At 45.7% G+C, this 25,257-nt stretch overlaps 1 protein-coding gene across 3 annotated transcripts in view; it reads left to right on the forward strand.

Annotated features, from left to right (window-relative positions):
- The window catches only part of pdzrn3b (PDZ domain containing RING finger 3b), a 123,734-nt gene that overhangs the window by 42,893 nt on the left and 55,584 nt on the right, over positions 1-25,257 (forward strand). Inside the window, exon 1 of one of the 3 annotated variants that reach the window (XM_070445544.1) lies at positions 16,705-16,732. The exons of the other annotated variants lie outside the window; for them this stretch is intronic. The gene's annotated coding sequence lies outside the window, so the exon portion shown is untranslated. Of the gene's footprint in view, positions 1-16,704; positions 16,733-25,257 lie in introns of those variants that run through there. 3 annotated transcript variants of the gene reach the window in all.

A 25,257-nucleotide genomic window follows, 5' to 3' on the forward strand; every position in this document is an offset into this window, starting at 1 on the left:
TATTAGATAGATATCTCGGAATYCACAATATGGCAGAGGTTGAAAAGCCACAACACAAGTTTTTTTCAACAACAGGTTAAGGTCAATAATATCAAAGGCTGCACTGAAATCTAACAGTACAGATCCCACAATCTTATTATSAATTTCTTTAAACCAATCATCAGTCATTTGTGTCTGTGCAGTACATGTTGAGTGCCCTACTCTATAAGCATGCTGAAAGTCTGTTGTTAATTTGTTTACCAAGAAATAGCATTGTATTTGGTCAAACACATTTTTTCCCAACAGTTTGCTAAGAGCTGGCAGCAAGCTTCTAGGTCTGCTGTTAGAACCAGTAAAGTACGTTTTACCGCACTTGGGTAATGGAATTACTTTGGCTTCCCCCAGGCCTGAGGATGAAGACTTTCTTCTAGGCTCAGATAAAWAATATGACAGATAGGAGTGGCTATAGAGTCAGCTACCATCCTCAGTAGCTTTCTATCTAAGTTGTCAATGCCAGGAGCTTTGTCATTATTGATTGAAAACAATAATTTGTCCACCTCTCCCACACTAACTTTACAAAAGTCAAACTTGCAATACTTTTCTTTCATTATTTGTTTTTTTATGCATGAATACAATTGCTCACTGTTTGTTGTTGGCATATCCTGCCTAAGTTTGCTTACTTTGCCAATGAAATAATCATTAAAATAATTGGCAACATCAAATGGTTTCGGGATGAATAAGCCATCTGATTCGATTAAAGATGGAGTTTGAATTTGTCTTTCTGCCCATAATTTCATTTAAAGTACTCAAGTTTTTTTCCATCATTCTTTAAATCATTGATCTTGGCTTCATAATGCAGTTTCATCTTCTTTTTGTTGAGTTTAGTCACATTTGCAGTAAGTAAGCCAGTCAGATGTGCAGCCAGATTTATTAGCCRCTCCTTTTGCCCCATCTCTTTCAACCATACAGTTTTTCAAWTCCTCATCAATCCATGGAGCCTTAACAGTTCTAACAGTCAGTTTCTTAACAGGTGCATGTTTATCAATAATTGGAAGAAGCAATTTCATAAATTCATCAAGTGCAGCGTCTGGATGCTCCTCATTAATCACATCAGACCAACAAATATTTTTAATATCATCCACATAAGAGTCACAGCAATCTTTTGTATGATCTCTTATACACTATTTTAGGCCCAGCTGTTGGAACTTTGGCTTTCCTGGATATAGCCACTATATTGWGATCACTGCATCCAATGGGTACGGATACAGCTTTAGAACAAAGTTCTACAGTATTAGTAARAATGTGATCAATACATGTGGATGATCTTGTTCCTACAGTGTTTGTAAACACCCTGGTAGGTTGATTATTAACCTGAACCAGATTACAGGCACTGGTTACAGTAAGAAGCTTCCTCTTGAGAGGACAGCTTGATGAAAACCTGTCAATATTCATGTCCCCAAGTAAGTAGACCTCTCGGTTTACATCACATACACCATCAAGCATTTTACACATATTATTTAGATACTGACTGTTAGTACTTTGTGGCCTATAGCAACACCCCAAAAGAAAAGGCTTTAGATGTGCCAAGTGAACCTGCAACCACACTTCAATAACACTTGACATMAGATCKTCTCTAWGCATTACAGGGATATGGCYCTGAATATATACAGCAACACCWCCCCCATAAGCATTTCTGTCTCTTCTATAGATGTTATATCCTTGTATTGCTACTGCTGGATCATCAAATGAATTATCTCAGTGTGTCTCAGAAATGGCTAATATATGAATGTTATCTGATGTTAGCAAGTTATTGATTTCATGAACCTTATTTCTAATGCTACATATATTAATATGTGCTATTTTCAGCCATTTCCTGGGTAGCTTATCAGAGATAGACATAATACTGAAAAGAGCAAACAAAGCAAGAGAAAAAAATATACATTCAGCAGGCAATCAGTTGGTGTGTGTGTGTGTGTGTGTGTGTGTGCTGTGGGGTTGAAGCTACGAACCCATAGGCTTGGCTCTCTCATCCCTTCTAGGTTTCTGGGAGGGACGGTGGACAATGAGCCTGTCATAATGGATGTAAGAAATGTCCCCACGCGCTCAGGCAGCTTTCATGGCTGGGATCAGTTCTTTCCTCTTCTGGCGCACAGCTTCAGGATAGTCCTCATTGAGGAAGACATAAGTTCCTCTCAAGTTCTTGGCTCTTTCCAGAACCGCTACCTTGTCCTTGAACCTCAGGAACTTGACCACTATCGGCCTGGGCCTGTCACCTGGGCCTGTCACCTCGGCTGGTGGTGGGTTTTCCAGTCCTGTGGGCACGCTCCACCTCAATCTTCCTGTGGTCCATCTTCAATTTCTCAGAGATCATTTCCCTTTGTCCTCAGACTCCGTCCAGGTGTCATGTGGAGATTCTGCAATTCCGTCCACAACCATGTTGTTCCGCCTTGATTGTCCCTCAAGATAATCTGATTTATYTGTCATTGTTATCATGGATTCACACACAGAACTGATATCCTCGCTCAAAGGCTTACAGATTGCTGACATCTTGCTGTTCTCCAGTTTCAACTCTTCAAGCTGACCCTGGGAGAMCTGCAAACTGTTTTCTGGTCCTGGACCTCTCTGGTCAGGTCGTTCATTCTKTTATTAGTAAAATCCACGAGTATTTGGACAAAACACTTGAAGCCATTTTCCTGTTGTTGTAACAACTGCTTGTAGGTCTCTTTTTGTTCAACGRTACTCCCGCCGGCTTTGGTCTTTGTCATGGTAGCTAGCAACGTAGGTTACGCTGTTACTCCTCGCAGACCGGGCAGGCCACGGGGAAGATTGAAATCAACAAACAGCAGGGATCTAGACAGCCACAAACCCGGGACAATCCGCGGTCCCAGCCACAATGGCTAACCGCATCGCGGGCTGCGTTCATGAAAACCCCGCTAGCTTGATATGCAGCTAGCTAGCAGCTAGGTTWGCTGCGAAGCCAAATAGCTCCTCAGACCCGTCCTTAGTCGGCAGGAACACTGGAAAGAGACAAGCAGTCCCAGTAACTGAAGCCAACTGCGTCGAGGGATCCAAACTAAGAAGCTAGCTTAGTTGAAATGAGCGATGGATAAATGGTAACCTAATATTTGTCGTGTAGCGGGAAAACCCAGTCATGTCAAAAAAGGAGACACATCCTGCAATATGATTATGATTTAGGCCTATATAATACAAGTAAAAGAAACATACACTACATGACCAAAAGTATGTGGACACCTACTTGTCAAACATCTCATTCCAAAATCATGGGCATTAATATAGAGTTGGACACCCCTTTGCTGCTCACCGTCCTCCACTCTTCTGGGAAGGCTTTCCACTAGATGCTGGAACATTGCTGCCGGGACTTGCTTCCATTCAGCCACAAGAGCGTTAGTGAGGTCGGGAACTGATGTTGTGCGATTAGGCCTGGCTCGCMGTTGGCATTCTAATTCATCCCAAAGGTGTTTGATGGGGTTGAGGTAAGCACTCTGTGGAGGCCAGTCAAGTTCTTTCACACCGATCTCGACAAACTATTTCTGTATGGACCTCGCTTTGTGCACGGGGGCATTGCATGCAGGGCCTCCCCCAAAATCTTGCCACAAAGTTGGAAACAAAGAATCGTCTAGATTGTCATTGTATGCTGTAGCGTTAAGATTTCCCTTCACTGAAACTAAGGGGTCTAGCCCGAACCATGAAAAACAGCCCCAGACCATTATTCCTCCTCCACTAAACTTTACAGTTGGCAAACTTCTCCTGGCATCCGCCAAACCCAGATTGGTCCGTCGGACTTCTAGATGGTGAAGTGTGATTCATCACTCCAGAGAATGTGTTTCCACTGCTCCAGAGTCCAATGACGGTGAGCTTTACACCACTCTAGCCRACACTTGGTATTGCGCATGTTGATCTTAGGCTTGTGTGCAGCTGCACGGCCATGGAAACCCATTTCATGAAGCTCCAGACGAACAGTTCTTGTGCTGACGTTGCTTCCAGAGGCAGTTTGGAACTCGGTAGTCAGTGTTGCAAACGAGGACAGACGTTTTTGACTCGCTTCAGCACTCGGCAGTCCCGTTCTGTGAGCTTGTGTGGCCTACCACTTCGCGGYTGAGCTGTTGTCGCTCCTAGATGTTTACACTTTGTAATAACAGCACATACAGTTGACCGCGGCAGCTCTAGCAGGGCAGAAATTTGATGAACTGACTTGTTGGAAAGGTGGCATCCTTTGACGGTGCCACGTTGAAAGTCACTGAGCTCTTCAAGGACATTCTACTGCCAATGTTTGTCTATGGAGATTGCATGGCTGTGTGCTCGATTTTATACACCTGTCAGCAACGGGTGTGGCTGAAATAGCTGAATCACTAATTTTAAGGGTGTATACTTTTGTATATATAGTGTATTAGACTACATGCTGCTATGTGATCTCCTCACCAAAGGCAAATGCATCTGTTTTATTATTATGCCTTCCTAATTCCTTTTCATATTTCCTTGCAATACAATTGATCAACTACTAGAAGTTGTGCGTACGCACACTTTTCCGTCAAGTTCAAATAGGATAAATACCAACTTTTGGAAGTAAACTGGCATGCGCACATTTGATATGAGGCCCCAGGCTAATACTGCTATGTTGTGTGAACCCTTCCCATGGTTCCCTTGGGAACAGTGTGCTCCAGACAGGCCAGGCCAGAGAGGAAGTGGACCAAGCCCAGGGCGAGGAGACAGATGGGACGGCCCACTGGGGCGGGGTCACCGAGGTTGTCTCCACGGACACACTAACGCGAGACAAGCAACAGACCTGTTTGATGTGCTGACATAACACAGGTTCTCATGGTCCCAGCTGCTAACGTGCACACAATACAGTACAGTAAAGATGGATAGGAAACTGGATTCTCTGTTAGTAACGTGYCAAGCTCTCCAAAAGTTAAGCTTTCACCTTAGCACTCAAAATGTCARTTCCAGTTTATTAAGTCATTTTAGGCCCATAGCATCCAAATAGAGCACTAAATCTGTCACACTCTCCAATGCCGGCCAAAAAGTATTGAGCATTTCTGCAAGCATAATGCCCAACGTCACCATAATGCAATCATGCTGTGGGAGTGAGTTAAGGCAGAGAGACTGCACACCGGAGCTCTGTGAGTCACTCCTCAGATCTGATTAGCCGTCTCTCTGCTAACTGTAACCTAGCATCATTCAGATGTGGCCTGGATCTGCAATGTCCTGGTCTGGCTATCATTTAACAGCGTCTGACTGTGAGAGAAGAGAGTTATCTGTTAGGGTCACAGAAGGATAGATGTATGTAGTCAATAACCAACCATAAGTAAATCACTAACCATAAGTAAGGCTTAACTTGACCAGGATAAACTCTGGGCCCTAGTCATAGGCTATAACCTAGAGTTATTCCTGGTCAGGTCATCCRGTCAGCACCTCAGCCATATAATAATTTAGATTTCTCACACTGCCTGCGTAAACGCAGCCTAAATGTATCTGATAGTCTAACAGGCCAAGCCTAATTGGTGGATGTGTGTCCATGTGCTGAGACAGCTGAGGTCCAGGGGTGTCATGCCCTGTCTAATCAACATCAACTGCCTGCAAATKACCAACACATGCTGCCTCGTTAGAGCAGAAGGCCTCAGCAGAAACACTCAGCGCTTATGGAGAAACGATATGCTAACTCAATGCTGCTCACCGATGGCAGAGAACTACAAGTCGGTTTCAGGGTGGGAGCGTTTGGCCTGGAATGAAATGATCACTTACGTAGTTATTTCGGTGACATGACTCATGCCTTGTAAACTACAACCTGCTCGTTTTAAGCTAACATRATGTTGGCTGAAGTGTTTTTAGCTTCTTTTTACAAACGTTCCAGTTTTATACACTTGTTTAGAAGTTACAGCAACATGCCTTGCATTGCCTAATTCTCACCATTTACTGTACAAAAAAATACAATTTCAAAAGACTTTGATAGCCCTGAACTTGAACCTTTTAGAGGTTTGGATCGATTCACCGCATTGCACATCAATACCTAATACAAGTCTCTGCTGTAGAGAACATAGCCAAGGGAGGCRCAGAGCCTCCTACCATTATGCAGCCCAGCGTGTGCTCTTTAAGTCCCAGAGAACACATTAAACACACCCCAAAACCACCAACTTCTGAACTTCACTTCCCATCAGCTCTCAGGCAAAATTCTTAATGGCTCTTTGCCTAGATGGCCACTGTACTGTAGCTACAGTAAGTCTCCTCCCTCCACCTTTATCCCTGTCTGGTGACTGAGGCTCTACTGTGCCATTCAGGACTCAGTAGGAGTCTGTGCATGCGTGCATGCTGTAGCTAGCTACCATGTTTGGTAGTACATTAGTGAGGCCCTGGAGAACATGGCCTAGAGACCTCCTGAAAACCATTTACCACACCACACGCTCCCCAGGCAGGCTGCTGCTCTGTACCTCTCCTCCCCACTCTGCTCTCCTAATTAGTCCTTCCTAGTAACAGTCATGATTTAGGTCCAAACACAAATCCCCCTATGCACTGGAGTCCATAAATCTCCTGTAGGGCAGCCAAGGCATGAACCGCAGCAGGCCAGGCATGTGCTGTACTATACAGTACCCGTGTTTACGTGCACACAGATGACMCATTCTAATTTCATTAGCAGACCAGCTAGGCTAATCGCTGTCTCTGCGGCTCCGCCGACTTGGATGGAAACGTGACACCCGAAATGAAATATTATATTTCCTCTGAGTGGCTTATTTAGTGATTTGCTGATTTGTGTCCTGATGTAGCCAGGCTAAGCTGTGGGCTGGGCTGCAGGGAGACTGACTGAMTGGCTGACTGACTGAGTTACAGCCTGGGGTCTGGCTCCATGTCCAGCTGGAGTTGACCTCTGTCTCTCTGGACCGACTGACTCAGACAAAGTGACTCACTGTAATGGGAGAAGCAGATTGTCTTTGAGGAGTTAGGGAGAGGCACATTAACAGACATATAATTTATTTCTCTGTGTGACCTGGGTGGTCACGTTGTCAGAGTGAGACATCAGAGCTCCGATCAGGGAGGCAGCGCTGGAGGAGGGGCTTAGTGAAGTCTACGTTTTGACCTAAATCTCTAGCTAGCTAGGTGTTTATCAAACACATAAACGTGTAGTTTAGCCCCTCTGCATCGATGAGATTTGAGGTCAACATGCTCTTTCAGTTTTTGGAGGTTATCTGTGAAATCCTCTCTTAGCTTGTTGTTTACATATCTCTCTATCATACCATCTTCTGACCTAAAGTCTTACTTAGGTAGGTATTCTCCTTGATCTGAGTCAGGACCTAACATTAACACCCGCGGGTAGATTTTGTCATTGGCGGGTAAAATGTCTATTTCAACAGCCACGTTGACGGGTGGTCAGGGCTCCACAGTGCAAGCATTTCACTCGCATTGTGAATAAAAAGTAAAGTATGATCACATTTATAGAAAAATGTATTCTGCAGTAGCTGTTTTCAAAGTATTTTGCCTCACACTGCATGGCTGGGGGCTGTGCGCACGTGAAGAGCTGAGTGACCGATACATTTTTAGAAGCGCTGCGCACAGGTATAAAAGTTGATCTAATTTACTTGAAATTAAAGTCTACTGAAGTGAGACTTTGTCGTTGTGTTTCTTGGCTATTTACATTGTTTTGTTCACAAGCTAGGTTGTTTTTCAATGTTGCAGTTTCAACTGCTAGGGAAGAAAGCAACGCGGATACTAGTCAGACTCTCACAGGCACAAACATGACTGGAGTCGCGTTACCACTGTAACCTCCTGCCCTTAAAGGGGCAGATAAACATTTTTTGTCTCATCTGTGATGTTTTGGTAAAAGACTCATGTAATAATAATGTATATAATTGTAAAAAAATAAAAATAAAATACAAACAATTAAATGAAATTAAGCAATATAACACATGACTTCTTACTAGTAATACATTTSTTTTAGAAACATTACAAAGTATGCACTTTAATGTCTGTTTGTGTTTTGTTGACTGTAATTTTAGCAACAACAAAAGATTTAGTCTTGTAAAAAGTCAGAATGATTTTTTAAAATCTACCTGCCACAGTGGCTGGTGGACCAAAAAGTACATTTTAGGCCCTGATCATAGTGACATTGACTGTAGTTTGTTCCTATATGCAGATTTATGTGTGTATGTACAGTGTGTTGTTTATTGGATAAGCAGCAGTGTATAAGGAGGTTAAGGACATTGTCTACACTTTAGCATACCTTCATTATATTACATCTWTATTTTCTGTATGCTTGACCTCTAACCTTCATCCTTTTTTCACTGTGTGTGTGTCCACTAACCGGTGTCACCTGTATTCTCACTATGTGGCCTACTCTTCCATCTCGATGGGCCTTGTACATAGTTAGGCATAACACACGATCCGCTCCTTCTGTGCTTTTGGTAGTTCTCCCTTGTGAGTAGATCCTATTGGCTCTCGAAATCCCAATTCTGCGGCTTGTTCTGTGCGCTGTACTCATCGCTTCAACATTTCTAAGTCCAACGTTGGGTAATATATCAGCCTTTGATTTGGCGTGGGAAGCGGATCTGTTTTACCAGCGTGCCTGRATGGTTGGAAGTGTAACAGCAATCAGCAGAGCTGGAAACTAATAGCATTGAAGAGTGCACACCGGTGCGTAATTCAATCTGGGCCGATGTCATACCTCCGAGTGGATAACCAACAACATACAGCGGTGTTGAGTGCATAGAAATCACGAATACATCCAAGAAGCACGATGACTACTCATCAAGAGACTTTATTAATAGTGGTGCTCAGGTGTTGGAATTCTGTTTGCATGTGAGCCAGTCAGCCAGCCAGAAGGCCCCTGGGTGGCTATAGCCAGGCTGCCAACACATGACTGTGATTTTCATATCCCAGACATTGAGACCTGGGCCACTGCAAGCAGCACAGTCCTATGTTTAACTTGGCTCAGATCATTTCCTGACACCTATTGAGGTAGGTTCATGTTCGAGGGCAGGTGAGCTGAGCGAGATGAACGTGTGATGGACAGTGTGTGTGGTTGTGTTCCCTGGGTTTGGTTCAGGGTACGTTTGTTTACAGCGTGTGTTACTCATGAGTGGCGTGCWGCTGGAGTCCAAACACCCTGCATGTGACATGGGGTTTGAATTTGTGTGTGTATGCGTGCATAAGCACTCTTAAAGGTCCACATTCATTCATCCAGTGGGGGCTCAGCGGTCCCTAGCAGATTCCAGCAAGCCCAGCTCCCTGCAACAGAGCGGCTGTTGTGCGGCTCGACTGGAACTGCGTCAGCTCCTCTGGGAGAAATGCCTTCAGAGATTCTGCTAAGGACGTTTCTGTAAAGGACATTATGCGAGGAGAAAGCCTGGATTCCGACTGTGTAAAAAACAATCCGGGGAATCTGAATGGCGGCAAGATTAGGGGCTGAATATTATCTGTGGCTCCAATCKCTCTGAACTGGAAAAGGGTTTGTAAAAGCAGCGCTGAGGCACACTGTATCTTCCCCCTGTCTGTCCTCTCCTTATGAAGAACACCTTCAGGCTGACCAGACACCATTACTCCATCAACCTGGGGCAGGTCATAGAGGAGATATCTCCATGTCTTAAAGCCCAAACCTCTCTCTCCTCCAATGGAGCATATTAACAGTCTCACCCACCAAGACCCCCTCAGGACTAGTGTCCCCTTCACCTCATCGCTGTCTGATTCTGATGGGAATAGAGCACCTAAAGTGATGCATTAAAGACAGATTCAGATCCCACCAGCAGGTTCTACTCCAGGCCTCCATCACAGTTCCTCACAATCCCAGGTCCCTTCTCGATATGATTTTGTATTATTCTCACAAATCCTCAACTGGCCTGAACGGCATAACTCATGGTGATGGCTGGATTTGGGCTAAACCTGCTGTCAGAATGTGATATTTTGCTAATGTGTTGAGCAGACTTGCGTTGCGCTCAGGGGAAGGAGAATGATGGAGAGAGAGAGGAGGCATAGAGAGAGAAGGAGAGAGCAGTGGAGAAGCGTACTGGCCAAGGTTATGCTAGGAGGGAGGAAGGGAGGKAGGGAGGACTGAGCCCAGGCAGGCAGGGTTGAAGGAGTGCACAGCTGCAACCACAGCCGCGTGTTGGGTCACAGCAGACCCTCTCTTTATCAGCCTGATTTGGTTCCATCTGGCATCATTACTTCCACCTTTGAGTCATCCAACGTGGAGGGGGGACAGAGGGGGCTGGGGTGGTCAGAGGGGGCTGGGCGGTGGGTAAGACCTGGAAACATGGCCGTGTTTACGTTCACTGGCCAAGTGGCCAGGCTCTGCTGCTGTCTTTTTATGATATGTTGGTGAGGCGAACACCTTTACAAACACTGAGTCTGGAGTACAACATGGTCCCTTTTAATCAGAGTTGTTTTCCTCCTCAGGTGTCCAGTCTCTCCATTTCCCGTTTGCTACATCAGAGATTGGCTGGAGACAAAAGCGTCARCAGATTGTGTTTATTATCCCCCAGTCCAGAGAGCAAACTAGCAGCTGCTGTCATTACAATTGTACTACTCCACTGTATTAAAATCACACCAATAACACATAGGATGCTAAGTACTTTACATACCAATACTACCGTGCGGCATATGGTAAGTTAAAGAAAGTACGTGTAAGCCTCAAAACARCCTATCCAGCACTAATTACCAGCGTATGTGGTGAGTAATGTTCCTCTGGCTCTGTTGTGGAGGAGTTGTGATCCAGATGCAGATATTGGCCTTGCTAGTGGAGAGAGAGGCAGCCTGAACTGAGCTGACCTTTTCGTCTTTTTTTACATCAAGTTTTTATTATTTCAATTCGTAGGATTCATACAATATATTTATAGATATATTTTTAACCCCCCACAGGCAATCTGATAGCTTGTCAAATAAATCATGAGATAAAGACATATAAATTAATATTACATGATAAGTCTACTGAACAATACATCATATAGTGTCAGAAATAGTGACACATTATTGACACTGTACACGTTCATGGATGTAAAGGGTCGTTGGTTAAGAGTTCAGAAATGTCCTCTGCTGCTTTTTTCCATGTGGACACCTTGGCCCTGTGGATTCTGGCCGTGGAGAGCTCCATAACTACCATTTCCTTAAAGGCGAGCAGCCATTGTTGCAATGCTAACTGATGAGTAGGAATCCAACTCTGTACAGTCATTTTCTTAGCAGGTGTGGTTCCTGCCAACCATAGTSTCCGTTGGCGTTCTGACAAGTGCCAATCAGAGTCATCACAAAGCAACATCCCTATTGGATCTAATGACAGTATTTTATCTAAGTACAGAGGTGACATCGTTGACTTTCCCCCAGAATTCAACCACCCCCGGACAGTTCCACAGCACATGCTGAAAAGTACCAAGGTCCCCCTGTGGTGCAGAACTCACATAATGGTGATGGACTAATACCTATGTCATGTCTTTTTTTGAGGCGTTCTATGGTACGTTGGGGTTTCTAGAAGATCCAAATATATTTTTCCATTCTGTCTCCCAATTTATTTGTCTGAGCTGACCTTCTGATGGCACAGAGGTCTGCTTGGGCACTCTGCTTGGCGCTCAAATCTGTGTTGATGGTGCAAAGTGTGTGCCATCATCTGCAAATTAAGACTATGGTGAAGAGTGTCATGTGAGGATTGGAGAGGGTTTAGTAGAGATGTGGTGTTTCATCTCTCACTGTTTCTCTCATGTTTCTCTTTTTGTTTTTCTTTCTCTCTTTCTTCTCTCTCTTTCTTCTCTCTCTTTCTTCTCTCTCTTTCTCTCTCTCTCTCTCTCTCTGCGTGCCTGTGGACCCCCACCCCTCCCCCAGTGGAGGCTGTTTCCTGCCATGCCTCTTGCTCAGGCCTTGTTTTTCTTGGCATGGGCCGCACACAGACACTCGCAAGAGTTCTCTGAAGCTTCCGTGTTTTTTGCCTCCCCCTCTTTTTCTCCTCTTTCCACCTCCTCTCTCTTCACTCTTGACTGTCACATGCATTTGTGAATAAAAGTCCTTGTCATATCACTCCTCAAAAACACTATAGGTGAGTAAATGGGGACTGATAGATGTGTGAGGAGGTGTCTCCGTAAGAGGCTCTGTGCAGTGAAGCCCAATAGCTCATAATGGATCCATGGTTCTCCGGCCATTTYTGGCAGTAATTTGAGCCCCGCATATTCACCCAGCGCATATTTTAATGACATTTAAACATCTCCAGATGCAATTTGAAAGAACACAAAAACGGCCTAGCAAAGTTGCACTGATTAAGGCTTTTTGCTAGACTTTTTGCCGTGTTACACTACAGGCTGGAAAATCACTCCGAATGTTTACAGATTTGAGGTGTGCTTTTTCGTGATTCCTTCTCATTCAATGTGATCAATTGTATCATAAGAAAGTGCATGACAATATTATATGAGTGAACGAGACMGTATTCTTTTGATTTCATGTATTTATTGTGCTGTAGGGCCCTATACTATCTGCCTGGCTATACTGAGCGGAGGTTGACTGAATGTGAGTGATGCCAGCATATTGTTTCCCAGCACTGCTCTGTGGCTTGTGGGAACAGRGTTATAAAGAGCTTTGAATGACAGAAGTGTGCACTCTGGTCAGTCTGTGCATTGTAGTCTAGTGTTTACATGCCTCTGGCCCTCACACCACCGCCATGGCCCAGAGCAGTTAAACTGCTAGTCTGAGTTAGTGCTGTRAAAAGGTGCTCTGTCTCAAGGGCTATCAGTGACGAGGAACACTGGAGATGTGTGCTTTTCTTGGATGAGCACACAGTCCCTGCATTCTCGTGTGTGTGTGGGTGTGGGTGTGTGTGAGCATGTGGGTGAGGGGGGGCTGAGTGTTCGAACAGACTGAGCTCATCAGCGACTTTAAACAGTCCCACATTTCAGAAAGAAAGAAAACACGCCTGTTGCTCAGCATTTTACCCAGTAAGAGAGTGTGTATGCAGGCAACAGACTGTCGACCACTTTAAGAGAGTACCTTATCCCCACACAGCAAAGACATTAAATCAGGGCTCTAAGTCATGATTTTAAGGCTGGTTATTTAAGGCTGGTTATTATGTACCTCCTTTCCCCCGCCTCTTACCTACAGCAGAGCTCAAATCAAACCCATATGGCTATCTACCAGACTTTACTCAATCGAAAAATAACCCTACTCTTGGCTTTGCGTCTCCTCCTCATGCAATGTTTTCCATTGAACTGTAGGCCAGACCCAGAGGGAGAGAGGGAGGTAACAGAGAGGCTGAGTCCCACTGTTACGTCACGTTGTCTACACAGCCCCCTGATTGAGTTATCACATAATTACTGCTGTTTAAATAAATAGACAGGCCTTCTAAAACACCCAGCATAGATCAACGACAGTGCCTCCCATCCTATCCTGCTCCAACCAGCAACAGGGCGTGCCATCGCTCATCACACCAGAGGACAACTGTGTACACTACACACACACATCCATTACATTTCCCTGTGCTCTACTCCCTCCTCTATCCCCTTAATGTGATGGCAGTCGTTCAAAACTAGCAGAGATCTTTGAACATGACAATGATTTGTTGTTGTTGTTGTTGTTGTTTTCCCAGCATTCCCATGGATAGTAATTAGAGGCGTGTGAGGAGGTGTGGCAAGGGTTTTTTGGATGAGACCGGAGCTGCCCCTCCTCCCCCACTTAGGGCCCAGTGCGTGTCTCTGTAGCCAGGGCCAAATTAAAAGCCTCTGCATTCACATTCAATTAAAAGCTCCCCTCTGTGGCCGCAGAGAAACAGCTGCATCGCCTGCTCACTGTCTGTGGTGTTGTGTCTCGCTCTTAGACGAGACCAGGGCTCCTCTGCTCACACACACACACACACACACACACACACACACACACACACACACTGAGAAGCAGCAAAGTTAGATAAAAGCCAAATCACATGGAAATGTTTACATGAGAAGCGACGTCCCGACTTCACTCATCCTTATCTGGCCTGTATAATAAGGCACAATTATAGAATAGATAAGACAACATGGACAACAGGCTTGTAAGAAAGGAAGTGAGTAATGGCTTGTAAACAGATATGTTATCCCCTATTCTTTGATGCAGAAGACCGAGTATCTCCAAGAATGAACCCGTACGTACTGATCTGTAATCATGTGCTATTTGTTTATTTGAGGCTTGTTAAAATTTCCACATTGGAAACATTGTTGCACTTACATGTAATGCCTGAATGCAGTCAAATGTGTCAGAATATGAACTTTGGATGGAGATATGTTTTGTTCCTGGCTGCTGAGTTTACTATATGATGTAGGGTCTAAGTCTGTTCAGGGTGGATACATGCATACATCCTGTAAATCGCTGAAACACTCCTTGACCCACAGTCTTTAAATCACAGGGCAAAAGAGCACAACGCTTGTAGGCTTCAGCTCTGCTCCAGTATATGTCCTGTATAGTAGCAGTGAGATTGTTGGAATGATAATGTAGTCCCTGATGGCCGCTCTGCCTTGCCGGCCGTGAGAGGAGGACTGGGGGCTGGGATCCAGTCTAAATGTAAACCTGTGGACAGATGAGTATCGTGAGCCTGTGGCCTCTGCCTCATTCAATTATTAATTTTTTGACATTTTTTTTGTCGTTTAGCAGACGCTCTTATCCAGAGCGACCAGTAGCGAGTGCATACATCCCAGCCACTGATCATCAGTGGCAGTCCAGGCTGTCCACTCATGTCTCTCCTTCCTTCCCTCTYATCCTACCTCCCTCCTATAACTCCTACAACAGAGTTTTAATCAAATAGCTTGTTGATTTACACCTCAAGTAATCTCATTCTACATGTAGTTGGCTCTCTGTAGCTGATGGACTTTACTTTATCCTTATCTGACATATGCACTGTTCACCCTATGTAAATCAGGTGTTGGATTTTCACCTGTCATTAAATGGTATTTAGTAGGACTGTGACGATACCATTATTGCAATATTTTTTCCATGGCAAAAGTGAAAACACRAAGCAGACTAAACTCTCTGGTCCTTTAAAAACTGTATGTAAAATAGTACTGTATGTAAAATATTGTGTGCTATAGCTGGATGACAATATAATGTTTGTTTCCAACACCGTATTTTGTTTCCTTGCCATGATACAAACGAGTTTCGCGATACTGGTATAATTGCATACATTAGTCATATGAAAATGTTACTATATATTTACAAAAGTATGTGGACACCCCTTCAAATTAGTGGATTTGGCTATTTCAGCCACACCTGACAAGTGTATAAAATCAAGCACACAGCCATGCAATCTCCATAAACAAACATTGKCAGTAGAATGGCCTTACTGAAGAGCTCAGTGACTTTCAACGTGGCACYGTCATAGGATGCCACCTTTCCAWCAAGTCAGTTGGTAAAATGTCTGCCCTGCTAGAGCTGCCCCGGTCAACTGTAAGTGCTGTTATTGTGAAGTGGAAACGTCTAGGAGCAAMAATGGCTCAGCCATGAAGTGGTAGGCCACACAAGCTCACAGAACGGGACYGACGAGTGCATAAAAATTGTCTGTCCTCAGTTGCAACAYTCACTACCGAGTTCTAAACTGCCTCTGGAAGCAACGTCAGCACAAGAACTGTTCATCGGGAGCTTCATGAAATGGGTTTCCATGGCGAGGAGCCGCACACAAGCCTAAGATCACAATGCGCAATGCCATGCGTCGGCTGGAGTGTTGTAAAGCTCACCACCGATGGACTCTGGAGCAGTGGAAACACATTCTCTGGAGTGATGAATTACGCTTCACCATCTGGCAGCCCGACGGACGAATCTGGCTTTGGCGGATGCCGGGAGAATGCTGCCTGCACGAATGCATAGTGCCAACTGTAAAGTTTGGTGGAGGATAAATAATGGTCTGGGGCTGTTTTTCATGGTTCGGGCTATGCCCCTTRGTTCCAGTGAAGGGAAATGTTAATGCTACAGCGTWAAGATTAACATTCTAGACGATTCTGTGCTTCCAACTTTGTGGCAAGAGTTTGGGGAAGACCCTTATCTGTTTCAACATATAAATGCTCCCATACACAAATCGAGGTCCATACAGAAATGGTTTGTTGAGATGGAAGAACTTGACTAGCCTACACAGAGCCCTGACCTCAACTCCATCAAACACCTTTTGGGATGAATTAGAACGCCGACTGTGAGCCAGGCCAAATCGCCCCAATATCAGTTCCCGACCTCACTAATGCTCTTGTGGCTGAATGGAAGCAAGTCCCCGCAKCAATGTTCCAACATCTAGTGGGAAGCCTTCCCAGAAGAGCAGAGGCTGTTATAGCAGCAAAGGGGGGGACCAACTCCATATTAATTCCCATGATTTTGGAATGAGATGTTCGACGAGCAGGTGCCCACATACTTTTGTGCATACGTCTATGACAATAAAGTGTAGGTTGTCTGTTGTTAGAATGTATATCTGTGTGTGGGATGATGAGTAGCCTGTAGATAAGAGTGAATTCTGGGGGAGACTCTGCTGCCTGTCAGGCTGCCTGACCAGCTGAGACCAGCCCAGGCACTGTGTTATTAAACAGAGACGGACTCGGAGAGAACCCACACTCCGCACCAAATAAGGCCAACAGCTCACCCTCTTGCCTCAGGCCTCACCACTCTAAATGATGAGCATAACCTMCAGCCTGTCCCTGACACACTCCAATTACTATACATGCCTCCCTATCAAATAACGTGCAAAAGTATTAACATATTCCTACCTCTCGCTCTCTTTTCTTTCTTTCTCCGCAGGTAAGAAAGACTGCCCTYCCTTAAAGCCTTTTTGATCTGCCATGTAAGTAGAGTGTCACAGTGCGGATTCCCCCATCCTCTCTCTCTCCCCCTGTGCAGGTATGTGTGTGATATCCTTTTTGGATACTTGTTGTTTTGACAGCCCGTTGAGTTGGGCTGCTTTTGAAAAATTGTTAGCGGTGAGCTCGCATTCCCCAACCTGTCTATCATGAAGTAATCCAGTGTGTCAGTCAAACCATGCCACTGATTACTGGTGCCATGTGATGCTATCTCCTCTCTATTCTGCTGCCGTGGAAAAAAGAGCCATTTTCTGCCGACAATTTAGCGCTCGCAGTATTGGCTTAGTGATAATAGAGACTTAACCTGTATTGACTTACTCCTTTGCATAATCCTGGCTAAAGAGCAACTTCCAGTGTGTCTGTGATTACTACAAGGGTAATAGCACCTGGGAAACTGGCTGGCTGCTCTAATCCTGCTGTGGCGGATACTTTGGGCTTCAAGAGGAAGGGAGGTAAACCTCCGAGAGGACTTCAAAAGAGAGGAGTGAGGCTGGGCCATGACGGCAGTGTTTGGTGTGAAAGCAGTAGCCATGTCGATCAGAGGGGCCCGGGGCCACCAGGTCACTGGGAGGAGTGGGTTTGGACAGACAGGCCACTCAAAAACATGCAGACGGACGACACTCCTCCACCAGACGCCCCCCATCCCCACCCCACACCAATCTCCTCTGCTCCCCCCCCCCCGCCTGCTTATGTAACCCAGCCTCTGGGCATGTAGAGAAGCAGCAGGAGGTTGGGGAGCTGGTGATAGGAGCACTCGTGTTCCAGGTCTGGCAGAGGAAGAAAATATRACCTCCATCATGAGGAGAACTCAGACGGGCTGAAGGGCCTGAKGTACAGGTCTAAGATTCCCAGAGTGCACCTCTGATTTACCACTCCAGGAAATAAAGGCCAGGAAGTCTGAACTGAGTCAGGCCTTTCTATCTTTGCTCTGGTTGTTTTGCTCGACGTCGACAGTGTTGAACCGCATATTAGATTTGCTCTTACTGAATGTCCTAAGAAGAAAGAGCTACATCGCTCAGAGACTGGGAGAGAGACCATGTTTGGAGGGTTGATTTAGGCTGTAGTATTAAACAGTGCATCTGATCTGGGTTCTTTATAGGGGCCGGCCAGACATCCAGCAGTTCTGGGGAGTAGCACACATTGTGAAGTATAGAGCTTCACTTTCAACGTAGTTTCTGCTCCAAACCTTCATCCACTTTGCCCAGACCACACATCCTTTAGGGCCAATATTTCTGAAGTTGGTTTGCTTATACATTTGCGCTCTTTTCTCTCTCRGCTCGCTCGCTCTTTTCTCTCTCGGCTCGCTCGCTCTTGCTCACTTTCTCTCACTTCATGCACAACCAGAGAGAGAGATCATATTCATGTTCACTAGCCAGTTAACTGAACACTCACTTTCATCAATGTACAGCAGAGCAGAATACTGCAGCTGATCTCTGATCATATTTGTTTAACTAAATGTTCTGTAATGTGTATATTTTTACAAGGTCGACATAAACATACTTGTCAGGCAAACAAAATTTGCAGAAAGTCTCCAAACCTAATTTTGTTTATGCGGACCTGGTTAGGGAGCCATTGCAGGGGCTGCTGGGTAGGAGGAGGGCGTAATGCTAAGGAGCCCGCTGGCTGCCATGTTAAAACAAACTGTGGTAGTGTGGCTGTAGCCTGGCTGGGACTGGGACAGCTCTTGTAAATATAGGGCCTGTCTRTGCTTGTTTGTTCTGGGGGTGATGGGTGAGGTCATATTTAGCACAGTCAGAACAGAAGAGAGGCAACTCCATAGTGTTGAAGCTCATTGTGTCGTCTGGACCTCGTATTGGGGCTTTAGTAATGTTCAGGAAACATGTATCTGTATCCACTTCAGTCAATGCGCAACTAGCACATTTAGTGGCTTGGAAATTGTGAGAACTCGTGTTTTTGGTTGCACATTGGTTTCCTGACTGGTAAAACGTTTTTTAAACATTCTGAGAACAGAAGTGAATATTTTACCTGTCCTGGGAACGTTTATTTTTAGGTTGCAAGGAGGTTCTGAGAACGTTTTACTCTGGTTCCTTGAAAGTTTTCCTGGGAGGTTTTATTAATGCTCAGAGAACGGAAATTAAAGGTTTATTTGTAGGTTTTTTAATAACTTCCTGAAAATGTTCACTGAATGTTTCAATAACACTTTTAATGACACTTCTAGCTTATTTTGGGCAATTTTTTTTTTTTTACTCCAAGCACAGATGGGATACATGAAAATTTATTTCCTTAGGCATTAATAATGCAAACATTTAAGAAATAATTGTGACAAGGCATCAGYGAGATTTGAACCTATAATTGTATGTTCTCTATCCATGGAATTCCAACACCTGAGCCCTTTGATGTCAAAAACTACAGACCGGTATCCCTTTTTTATTTTCTTTCCAAAACACTTGTACGTGCTGTCTCTGACCAAATCTCTCGCTATCTCTCTCTGTACGACTTTCTTGACCCTAACCAGACAGGCTTCAATACAGGTCACTCAGCCGAGACTGCTCTTCTCTGTGTCACGGAGGCTCTCCTGCCAAATGTGACTCTTGCTCTTCTGTTCTCATCCTCCTAGATCTATCTGCTGTCTTTGACACTGTGAACCATAAGTTACTCCTCTCCACCCTCTCAGGGCTGGGCGTTTCAGGCTCTACACACTCTTGGATTGCATCCTACCTGTCAGGCTGCTCCTACAAGGTGACGTGGAGAGGATCTGTGTCTTTACCACATACTCTCACTACTGGTGTCCCACAGGGCTCTGTTTTAGGCCCTCTCCTCTTCTCTCTTTACACCAAATCACTTGGCTCCGTCATATCCTTATATGGTCTCTCCTATCATTGCTATGCGGATGACGTTCAACTATTTTTCTCTTTTCCCCTTCTGACACCCAGGTGGCGACACACATCCCTGCGTGCCTGGCAGATATCTCAGCTTGGATGTTCGTCACACCACCTCAAGCTCAACCTCGACAAGACAGAGCTGCTCTTCCTCCCAGAGAAGGCCTGCCCGCTCCAAGACCTCTCCATCACGGTTGACAACGCCACGGTGTCCCCCCTCCCAGAGTACAAAGAACCTCGGTGTGACCCTGTACAACTCCCTGTCGTTTTCTACAAACATCAAAACAATGACTCGCTCCTGCAGGTTCATGCTCTACAACATCCGTAGAGTATGACCTCACYGCACACAGGAAGCGGCGCAGGTCCTAATCCAGGCACTTGTCATCTCCTGTCTGGACTACTGCAACTCGCTGTTGGCTGGGTCCCCCTCTTGTGCCATCAAACCCCTGGAACTTATCCAGAACGCTGCAGTCCGCTTAGTGTTCAACCTTCACAAATTCTCCCAAATCATCCCGCTCCTCCGCACACTCTACTGGCCTCCAGTCAAAGCTCGCATCCACTACAAGACCATGGTTCTTGCCTACGGCGCAGCAAAAKGAACTGCCCCGCCCTACCTTCAGGCTCTGCTCAAACCCTACACCCCAACCCGAGTACGCCACCTCTGGTCTCTTGGTCCTCTCRCCCGCTCAGCCCAGTYCAAATTCTTCTCTTTCCTGGCAGCCCAATGGTGGAACCAGCTTCCCCTTGAAGCTAGGACAGCAGAGTCCCTGTCCATCTTCAGAAAACATCCGAAACCCTACCTCTTCAAACAGTAGATCAGAGGGAGAGAAGTCTCATGCTGTCTTCAGTGTCAGCCTACTGTACTGGAGACCAGTGAGGAGGAGCAGTGGTCTGTTAACAGGAGCAGAGTAGAGGAGGTGAATAATGTGCCAAGCAATGCAGATAGTGAAGATAATAAGCCCCCACCCCTCACCCAGTCAATGCCATCTGCTGCCCTCATGGACACAGTTTATCCTGAGCAATCCTCCCTCTCTGACTCTCTTGCACTCCCACCCTCTCCCATCCCCTCTCTCTCTCTCTCTCTCTCGCTCGCTCACTCTCTCCGAGTCCCTCCAGCAGCAGCACAGACAGCCAGGTAGGGAGGGAAAAGTGCAGAGTTGATGAAGGGTTAGGGTTAGTCAGGGCAACACAGATTTCAGCAGCTCCCACTGTTGATGAGTAACGTCCCATTGATGGAGGGGATACAGGGAGTTGAGCTCTGGCTSTCCAAGCACTAGATTCTGGATGGGATAGGAAGTGATGGACAATACGTATTTTAAGAATCACTGACAGCTGCTAGGAAGAAATGAATCCTCCCCAGAACATTCTCTGTCCCCCCAGAGATTACACTGTGACTCCGATACCAGTGAGCATTAGTTTTAATGAGTGTTGGGATTTAAAAAACTTGTTTTGCCCAAAACAAAGTCATTAATTGTAACTGTGGACAAATGCTTGAAATCAGGTGGGAATTATGTTAAAAGAGGAAGGAATCGGGAAGGTGATGGAAGGGTGACAGGAGTGGCAGGGTCTACAGACAATCCCGGATTACAAATGGAAAACCAGCCACATCACGGACACCGRCGTCTTGCTCCCGGACAAACACCTTGTTCGCCCACTTTGAGGATAACACAGTGTCACCGACGCGGCCCGCTCCCAAGGACTGTGGGCTCTCGTTCTCCATGGCCGACKTGAATAAGAYATTCAAGCGTGTTAAACCTCGCAAGGCTCCCAGCCCAGACGGCATCCCTAGCTGGCCGATGTGAGTAAAACATTTAAGCGTGTTAACCCTCGCAAGGCTCCCAGCCCAGACGGCATCCCTAGCTGCGTCCTCAGAGTGGACATATTTACAGACATATTCAATCTCTCCCTATTCAATCTCTCCCTATCCCAGTGTCCCAACTTGCTTCGAGATGTACACCATTGTTCCTGTACCCAAGAAAGCAAAGGTAACTTAACTAAATTACTATCACCCCGTAGCACTCACTTCTGTCACCATGAAGTGCTTTGAGAGGCTAGTTAAGGATCATATCACCTCTACCTTACCTGTCACCCTAGACCCACTTCAATTTGCTTACCGMCCCAATAGATCCACAGACGATGCCATCGCACTGCACACTGCCCCATCCGATCTGGACAAGAGGAATACCTATGTATGAATGCTGTTTCTTGACTCTATCTCAGCATTCAACACCATAGTACCCTCCAAGCTCATCATTAAGCTCGAGGACCTGGGTCTGAACCCTTGTGCAACTGGGTCCTRGACTTATTGACGGGTAGTGAAGGTAGGAAACAACACCTCCACTTYGCTGATCCTCAACACTGGGGCCCCACAAGGGTGCGTGCTCAGCCCGCTCCTGTACTCGCTGTTCACCCATGACTGCGTGGCCACGCACGCCTCCAACTCAATCATCATGTTTGCAGACAACACAACAGTTGTAGGCCTGATTACCAACAATGAYGAGACAGCCTACAGGGAGGAGGTGACGGCACTGGCGGAGTGGTGCCAGGAAAATAACCTCTCCCTCAATGTCAACAAAATGAAGGAGCTGATCGTGGACTTCAGGAAACCRCAGAGGGAGCATKCCCCTATCCACATGGACGGGACAGCTGCAGAGAAGGTGGAAAGCTTCAAGTTCCTCAGCGTACACATCACTGAAAAACTGAAATGGTCCACCCTCACAGACAGTGTGATGAAGAAGGCGCAACCTCAGGAGGCTGAAGAAATTTGKCTTGGCCCCTAAGACCCTCACAAACTTTTACAGAAGCACAATTGAGATCATCCTGTCGGGCTGTAATCACCGCCTGKTACGGCAACTGCACAGCCCGCATGTGGTATGTCCAACGCATCACCACGGGCACACGGCCTGCCCTCCAGGACACGTACAGCACCCGATGTCACAGGAAGGCCAAAAAGATCATCAAGGGCATCAAACACCTGAGCCACGGCCTGTTCACCCCGCATCATCCAGAAGGCGAGGTCCAAACAGGTGCATCAAAGCTGGGACCGAGAGACTGAAAAACAGCTTCTATCTCAAGGCCATCAGACTGTTAAATAGCCATCACTAGCCGGCTACCTCCCGGTTACTGAACCCTGCACCTTAGAGGSTGTTGCCCTATATACATAGACATGGAATGACTGGCYACTTTAATAATGGAACACTAGTCACTTTAATAATGTTTACATWCTGCTTTACTCATCTCATATGTATATACTGTATTCTATTCTACTGTATTTGAATCAATGCCACTCCGACATTGCTCGTCCTAATATTTATATATTTCTTAAATCCATTCTTTTACTGATTTGTGTKTATTCTTGTGAATTGTTAGATTCTACTGCACTGTTGGAGCTAGGAACACAATCATTTCGCTACACCCGCAATAACATCTGCTGAAAATGTGTATGTGAYGAATAACATTTGATTTGAGAGGATAGAAGAGAAAGGCATTAGAGAGGAGGGTAGGGGAGAGGAAAGTGGGGGTTGGTTGGTTGGTAGGTGAGACTCCTACATGTTTTGAACCAAGACAGCCTATCTTTAGTTTGCGTTGTGTGTGTGCACATGCATGCGCAATGTCTCAATCCTTCTTATTATTGCGACGTCAGATGTGTCCATCAGTGACGAGCCTCCAACCTCGGCTCTGACATGGAGTGGACTATAACTAGCTATCTCTGGTTATTACTGCTGCTAGTTTTAGCTCTCTCTGTTTGTCCTGCTTCAGACTTTCTAATTACGTTTGAGTTTCATCACTTCTGAGTTCACATTTTTTACCTCGCTTGTCCTTAGCTTGTTCTTTCAACAGCCACACGTAAAACCAGAACCTCTGTGGGGGGCGTATTATGGTTTTCAACACTGTTTCATTTAAATCCGTATTTAATGTCTGTGAGCGTTCCAGGGAGAACTATTTCTGACCCTTTCTCCATGCCAGGTTATCCCTCTCAGTTGAAGAAAAGCTCTGCTCTCCCGCGTGTCTGTATAATGCACCCAGAACCCTGTCGCCCTCCCCCTGTATGCGCCTCCACCTTTCTCAACCAGGGCCCAGCCTCCCTCCCCCTGTATGCGCCTCCACCTTTCTCAACCAGGGCCCAGCCTCCTCCCCTGTATGCGCCTCCACCTTTCTCAACCAGGGCCCAGCCTCCCTCCCCCTGTATGCGCCTCCACCTTTCTCAACCAGGGCCCAGCCTCCAAGTCTAACCTTCTAAAAATCACTGGACTACTTTCAGAGGAGGGCGTTCCGTTAGATTAGGGACACCTCTGGCTCTGTCCTCCTCCTCACCTCACCTCTGTCTGTCAGGGAGGTTGGAACTCCTTTCTACCTTTCAATTAAAAGGTGCGAGAGAATGTTGGGTAAACGTGTATTTGCACCTCGTTACAACACTCTATATAGCCATAATATGACATCTGAAATGTCTCTCTTTCTTTTCAACTTTTGTGAGTGTAATGTTTATTCATTTCTGATTTGTTTACTTCACTTTTGTTTATGATTCATTTCACTTGCTTTGTCAATGTAAACATATGTTTCCCATGCCAATAAAGCCCTTGAAGAGAGAGGGAGAAAGAAAAGGTAGAGGGGGAGTCAAGAGGAGGAGAGCGAGGGAGAGGGGTGCGGGCCAGGTTGGGCTAATCTCAGCCCTATCTACTGGACTCTGGGAGTCTGGCTCCAGCTCCTCTGGGGCTCCTCCCATCCTGGGTAGGAGAGGGAAAGGGAGGGGAATGCCTTTTATTCAGCCTGACTGGTCTGACTTCAAAGGCGCCAGAGGCAGCACCGGGTATCCTTTCTTTCATTACCAGGAGCTTTGTGCTAATCTGCAGGGACACACCTGACGTCCCCTCAGCTCAGGGAGTAAGTGCTGTGTAATCTGGACATAAAGGAGACTTAATCCCTGCGTCAGGGTCACATACTCCTGCACCTCTACCTGATCCAGGATCAGCTCAAGGAGCTTGTTAATTTGTTAATCAGAGCCGGGTTGCAGTCAGGGCCATGTGTGGATCACAGGAAGAGCGGGGTCAGGGACTGGYATCTTAACTAACACCAAGGGACATGGAGGCCATTTAAGGCGAGCATTGAAGAAGCAGTTGGCCAGTGTTGGGGAGTAGTGAACTACATGTGGTTCAACTAGTAATTGAACAACATTTTGCAGTAGCTTGGTGGTACACATTCTGCTAACATCTGACTCCAGAGTGCTCTGTCTTGCAGTTTGTAGTCTATGACATTTCAGATTTAGATCAAATCATTTTCACAATGTAGTTTGGATTTAGTAAWCTACCTTTTCAAAATAACTTTAGTTAAGTAAMCAATATTTTTCTTCAGGGTAGATTTGGTGTAGCTGAACTTCTTTGGTAACTTGGTAAACTATCYTTTCAGAGTAGCTTCCCCAACACAATAGTTTACCCTCCCCTTKGACTTCCAGAGGGTAATGCATAGTAAAAGCCAGTTTGGGAGTTTGCTAAGACTGTTGAAAGTCAAGTCCATGTCCATTGCTCTATGAAGACAATGATGTTACTACAAAGCCAAAATACTAAATAAAGTATTTAGCAGAGCTGTAGCTACCATTGTGAATTATTTATTCACGGTRGAGCTCCTACAGCCTAAACATTGATCTCTTCTTCCTACTGTAGCTCAACTCCTGG

This window comes from Salvelinus sp. IW2-2015, linkage group LG11 (assembly GCF_002910315.2).
Source record: "Salvelinus sp. IW2-2015 linkage group LG11, ASM291031v2, whole genome shotgun sequence".
NCBI classification, from domain to species: Eukaryota; Metazoa; Chordata; class Actinopteri; order Salmoniformes; family Salmonidae; genus Salvelinus; species Salvelinus sp. IW2-2015.